The sequence below is a fragment of the Mustela nigripes genome, chromosome 3, assembly GCF_022355385.1.
Source record: "Mustela nigripes isolate SB6536 chromosome 3, MUSNIG.SB6536, whole genome shotgun sequence".
Lineage (NCBI taxonomy): Eukaryota > Metazoa > Chordata > Mammalia > Carnivora > Mustelidae > Mustela > Mustela nigripes.
Window position 1 is genome coordinate 27978772 of NC_081559.1, and position 6921 is coordinate 27985692.

The following is a 6921-nucleotide window of genomic DNA, read 5'->3' on the forward strand; positions in this document are numbered from 1 at the left end:
GGCTCAGTGGGTTAAAGCCTCTGTCTTCAGCTCAGGTCATGATCCCGAGGTCCTGGGATTGAGCCCCACATCGGGCTCTCTGCTCAGCGGGGAGCCTGCTTCCTCCTCTCTCTCTGCCTGTCTCTCTGCCTACTTGTGATCTCTGTCTGTCAAAGAAAGAAAGAAAGAAAGAAAGAAAGAAAGAAAGAAAGAAAAAGTGCTAAGAAGGAAACCTATACACACTGCAGTGGAGTGTTAAGTGTGCACTTGACCTGGCGTGGGAGCCGCAGGAGGCAGAGGGAAAGGAACAACTATAATGAGAGCAAAGGCTAGATGGCACTTATTATTTTAATCCCTCTACACATGGTAATTCATGTGATTCTCACAACACCCCTGTGAGGTCAGTTCTATTATTGTACCCATTTCACAGATGAGGGAAATGTTAAGGCCAAGACCATGCAACTGGTTAGTGGCAGAGCCAGGATTTAGACCCAGGGACTCTGCCTGGAGTGCATGTGTCCATTCACTCTGATAAACAGATCAGATGTGGCTCTCTGGAGACAGATCCCGGAACAAAGACGAGGCATTTTCCTGTTTTATATATTTCTAAAGTAGCCTTGACTATACACTGTCTTTCCCCTTCCCTGAATACCCAGAAACTGCCCGTTCCCTACTGCACTCCCCCTGACAGCAGCCTCACAGCTGAGCTGCTTGGGAAGGACACTGTGCCTCATGAGGGAGCACAGAGCCTGGACCTGGCAAAATCAAAGAAGGCTTCCTGGAAGAGATCACATGGGAGCTGCATCCCGAAGGACAGAAGGCTATTTGCCAGGCAAAGGGTGTGGGGGACGTTTGAGGAGGAAGCAGTATGTGCAGAGTCCTAGAGGTGAGAGGGAGAGAACTTGGAAAGTTTTAGCTACTGCAAGAGGTTCAGGATGGGCTGGTGGAGGCTCTGGGAACCCAAATGAAGCACTGCCTGCCCTCCGGAGACTGACAGAGCCCGGAAGTGGGGCAGACAAATGCCCGCATGCTTGCCTGTTTGTGTGTTTTTCTTTCCTCCCTCAAGAAGCCGTAGGTGAGTAGATAGACTAAGAGGGATGCTACAGATAGATGGAGCCCCACAAGAAAAGTCTTACATTTAGGCGCTGGACAACAGACTCTCAGGCCAATGTTGGTGACGTCCTTGGAAGGTGCAGACATGGCCTCCTGAATCTCTATGCCAAGCCTCCTGACCTTTGATTGAATCTGCTGTTCCCCCCAAACCAGCATTTGTGATAAAACCTGTTCTTGTTCAGTTTGATGGTCTCCTCATTTTGTTTTATGATCTATTGCGTGGAGTTGTCTGCCATTATTCCATTCTCACAAATTTCCCATGTTTGAGCTCTGCTGAATCCCAGGGCTTGGGTGGGCAAGTGTGGGCACCCAACCACCAGAGGCAGCAATGTCACTAGCAGAAAATGCGTCTGGGGTTCTGAAGGACTGACGGTGGTCAATGACATTTTGGAAACCCATTTACAAAAGCAACAAGGTGTGGAGTGCTAGATGCATTTCTTGGGCTTCACACACACCCTTTGGGGTAAATACTTCTATTATCCCCACTTTCCAGGTGAGGAAACTGAGGCCCTAGGAAATTGCCTGAGTCACAGAGCTGGTAAAAGTAAGATTCAAGGGATGCCTGGGTGGCTCAGTCGGTTAAGCCACTGCCTTCGGCTCAGGTCATGATCCCAGAGTCCTGGTATTGAGTCCTGCATCAGGCTCCTTGCTTGGCAGGGAGCCTGCTTCTCTCTCTGCCTCTGCCTGCTGTGTGCTTGTGCTCTCTCTCTCTCTCTCATTCTCTCTCTGACAAATAAAAATCTTTTAAAAAAACTTTTTTAAAAAGTAAGATTCAAACCCAGACCATTTTTTAAATTAATTAATTTATTTATTAAAGAGAGAGAAAGCGACCACAGGCAGACAGAGTGGCAGGCAGAGGCAGAGGGAGAAGCAGGTTCCCTGCTGAGGAAGGAGCCCGATGTGGGACTCGATCCCAGGATCCTGGGATCATGACCTGAGCCGAAAGCAGCCACTCAACCAACTGAGCCACCCAGGAGTCCCGGTCACACTTTTAAATCAATGTTATTGAAGTATAATATTCATTCAATAAAACCCATCCTTTTCCTCCATTTTAAATACTGAAATAATTGCAGATTCATGCTTAACTGTGGGGAAAAAATTGAGAGAGACCTCAGGTACACATAGCCTACTCCCCCCAGTGCTAACATCTTGCAGACCTGTTACACAATATTATAGCCAGGATTTTTTTTTCACTTTTTGGTGGGTGGCAAAATGTACATGAAATGTATCCATTTAACCATCTTTGGGTGTATTAATTCAGTGACATTCAGGATGTTCACACTGTTGTGCAACTATCACCACCATCTACTTCCGGAACACTATTATCGTCCTAGAATAAACTTTAGACCCACTGAACAGTCAGTTCCCCTTCCCCCTTCCCCTAGATCCTGGAAACCATCCTTATACTTTCTGTTTCTATAAATTTGTCAATTCTGAGAAACTCATGGAAGTGGATATGCATACAATATTTGTCCTTTGGCTTATTTCGCTTACCATAAAGTTTTCAAGACTCATCCATATTATAGTATGTATCAGATGTACATTCCTTTTTTTAGAAAGATTTATTTTTTATTTTTTTTAAAGATTTTATTTATTTCTTTGACAGAGACATATCAGAAGTAGGCAGAGAGGAAGGCAGAGAGAGGAGGAAGCAGACTCCCCGATGAGCAGAGAGCCCAATGTGGGACTCGATCCCAGAACCCTGAGATCATGACCCGAGCTGAAGGCAGAGGCTTTAACCCACTGAGCCACCCAGGCGCCCCAGAAAGATTTATTTTTATTTACTTTCGAGAGAGTGGGGGAGGAGCAGAAGGAGAGAGAGAATCCCAAGCAGACTCCCTGCTGAGCACGGAACCCAATCTGGGGCTCCATCCCACAACCCTGAGGTCATGACCTGAGCTGAAACCAAGGGTCAGATGCTCAGCTGACTGAGCCACCCAGGAGCCCCCAGACTCTCATTCCTATTTGACGCTGAATAATAGTCCATTGTATGAATAGACCACGTATTATTTATTTATCTCTTGATGAATATTTGGGCTGTTGTTGCCTTTTGGCTTTTGTGGAAAATGTTGCTATGAACGTGGGTGTCAAGTGTCTATTTAAATCCCTGCTTTCAATATTGACATTGACATAATCTACTCATCTTTTTCAGATTTCCTGTTTCATTTGTACTCATTTGTGTGTGTGTGTGTGTGTGTGTGTGTGTGTGTGAAGTTCTATACAATTTTATCACGTGTGTAGGCTTGTGGATCCACCACGAAGGTCAAGATACTTGAATAGCTCCAACACTAAAAGGATCCTTCAAGTCACCCTTCCATAATCACTCTCCACCCTCTCCACCTTCCACCATACCCACTGGGGGCCACTAATCTGACCTTCACTTCCAAAACTTTGTCATTGCACAAGTGTTCTGTACATGGAACAATACAGTACATAACCTTCTGAGATAGGCTTTTTTACTCAGCATAATTTCTGGGAGATTCCTCCAAATAATTGTGTATTTCAATAGTTTGTTTCTCTTATCGAGGAATTACAATCCATAGCCTGTAGAACAGTTAGTGTAATCATTCTTCTGTTGAAGGACCTCTGGACTAATTCTAGTTTTTGACTATTACAAATGAAGTTGCAACTTATATACAGATTTCTGTGTGAACATAGTCTTAGTTTCCCTGGGATATATGCCAGGAGTACATTCTCTGGTATAGATATACTATAGTTTGCCTAACCATTCATCTAGTAAAGGACGACAATGTGGGTTGCTTCCAGTTTGGGCTATTATGAATAAAGCTGCTATAAAAATTCATGTGCAGATTTTTGCATGAATATGAACCATTTCTCTGGGGGAAAATGCCTAGGAGTGCAGCGGATAGATCATATGGTAGTTGCATCTCAGGTTTTTTTTTTTTTTTTAAGATTTTATTTATTAATTTGACAGAGAGAAATCACAAGTAGACGGAGAGGCAGCCAGAGAGAGAGAGGGAAGCAGGCTCCCTGCTGTGCAGAGAGCCGGATGCGGGACTCGATCCCAGGACCCTGAGATCATGACCTGAGCCGAAGGCAGCGGCTTAACCCACTGAGCCACCCAGGTGCCCCACATCTCAGGTTTTTTAAAGAAATTCCCAAACTATTTCCAGAGTGGCTGTACCATTTTACCTTCCAGCCAGCAACATATGAGTGATCTAGTTTCTCCACCTCTTTGTTAATATTTGGTATTGTGACCATTTTTTCTTTTAAGTACTCTGATAGGAGTGTAGCAATATCCCATTAGGATTCTAATTTGCATTTCTCTGATGGCAATGATGCAGAACATCTTTCCATGTACACAGGATGTCCATCTGTACATCCTATTTGGTGAAATGTCTGTTCATGATTTTTGCCCATTTTTAAATGGATTACTTGATTTTTCACTGTTAAGTGGAAAGAGATTTTTCTCTTTGTAGAAATATCCTGGTCCTTTGTCAGATATGTGGTTTGCAAACATTTTCTCTGAGTCTTTAGCTTGTCTTTTCATCCTCTTAAAAGGGTCCTTCAGGGGCGCCTGGGTGGCTCAGTGGGTTAAGCCGCTGCCTTCGGCTCAGGTCATGATCTCAGGGTCCTGGGATCGAGCCCCACATCGGGTTCTCTGCTCAGCAGGGAGCCTGCCTCCCCCTCTCTCTCTGCCTGCCTCTCTGCCTACTTGTGATCTATCGAATAAATAAAATCTTAAAAAAAAAAAAAAAAAGGGTCCTTCACAGAACAAATGGTGGTAATTTTGATGAGGTCCGGTTTATCGATTTTCTCCCTTATGGATCATGCTTTTGGTGTTGAGTCTAACAAGTCTTTGTCTAGTCCTAGATCCTGAAGATTTTCTCTGACTTTTTTTCCTAAACATTTTATAGTTTTATATTTACTTTTAACTCTGTGATCCATTTTGAGTGACTCGGGCTTCATGAAAACTCACTGTGCATGGGCAGGCTTTGGTATTCTGCAACAGCTCCAGATCCAAGGGGGCCACTATGCAGATTTCTGGAGCCCTAGCTCAGTAGCTTCCCTCTTGTTGATACTCTACAAGGAAGCTCTGCTCTTAACCATTACACTGTACTGCCTCTTCTGTAAGGTAGAGGTTGTGCAGGTACAGATCAGTCATTAGTCAATTATACTGACTGAGTCCAGGTAAAACTCCACAAAAGATGTGAAGAAGAAGACCTCTGACTTAGGATTCTCCAGAAAAACAGAACCAATAGAAAATATAGACGGATAGACAGATAGCTATTAAGGGATTGGTTCACATGAGTAGGGAGGCTGAGGAGCCCCAAGATCTGTAAGCTGGAGCCCCGGGAGAGCTGATGGTAGTGTAATTCCAGTCCGAGTCAGAAGGCCTGAGAACCAGAAGAGTCTATGATCTAAGTTCCAGTCCAAGCTAAGCTTGAAGGTAAGAGAAGTCCAATATCTCAGTTCAAAGACAGGCAGAGAGAGTGAACTTTCCCTTCCTCAGCCCTTTGTTCTGTTCAATTGGGTGGACGAGGCCCACCCTCATCAGGGAGAGAAATCTGCTTTACTCAGCGTATGGATTCCACTGCTAATCTCCTCCAAAAATACCCTCCCTCACCAACACACCCTGAATATTTGACCAAGTATCTGGGCACACTATGACCCTGCCAAGTTGACAATAAAATTAACCCTCACAACATCCTACCCCAGCCACCCCCACATGAGCCCAAGGTAGTGATTGGGAAATTTGAGACAGTGGCAGCATGTTGAGCAAAAGGATTGCACAGGGACAAACCATGACGTCCCTCTCTTCCACGTGACCTATCATTCACTCTTCTTCCTGCACCCCTACCTCTCCAGTCCCTCCAACCTCCTCCATCCATGAGGAGCCAGGAAATCAGTTGCCAACACCCCCTATCCAGCTCCCAAGCTTTGGCTAAAATGAGCCCAAATGGGGATATCATACCCTGGTTCATGGCTGGGCCCCAGAGCTTGCACCTGTTTTCTCTGGATCTTGAGGTCTCAGATCTTGGAGTTGGAAACTCCAAAGATTGGTTTTGAATCTTTCTTGGCATAAAACGAAGGCCACAGGATAGAGGATGGGAGTGGGCACAGGAAGAAGAAGACCTTGAGGGAGGAAGTGTCGGGGGCACAGGACAGACAAGGAAAAACAATCAGGAACTGAAAAGAGTCTTAACCCCCTTCATCCAGAGGATACAGACTGATAACTCTCAAGTGGAAGCTAGCCTAAAGGAACATTTTGTTTAAATTACACAATATCTTCAATTTTGGGGGCCTACGATTCAAGAAGTATATGTTGCCTACAACTCAACATCTTCCAATATTCTTGACAGATGAGAAGACGTGGTGATGGCGGACACACATTCTCACAGGACAACTGGTTAGAATTCTGTAGGCATGGCCCCCTTTGGACAGAGTATGTGTCTTTGGTTTTATTGCAGTCTCCCCACTCTGGTCACCCACCAGCACTGAGTCTCGGCTTCATTCCTCATTGAACTCTGAACCAGCACTGTTTTTCTTTTTCTTTCTTCTTCTTCTTCTTTTTTTTTTTTTAAAGATTCTATTGATTTAGGGGCGCCTGGGTGGTTCAATGGGTTAAGCTTCTGCCTTCGGCTCAGGCCATGATCTCAGGGTCCTGGGATCAAGCCCCTCATCGGGCTCTCTGCTCAGCAGGGAGCCTGCTTCCCCCTCTCTCTCTGCCTGCCTCTCTGCCTACTTGTGATCTCTCTGTCAAATAAATCAATAGAATCTTTTCTTTTAGGGGCGCCTGGGTGGCTCAGTGGGTTAAGCCGCTGCCTTCGGCTCAGGTCATGATCCCAGGACTCTGAGATCATGACC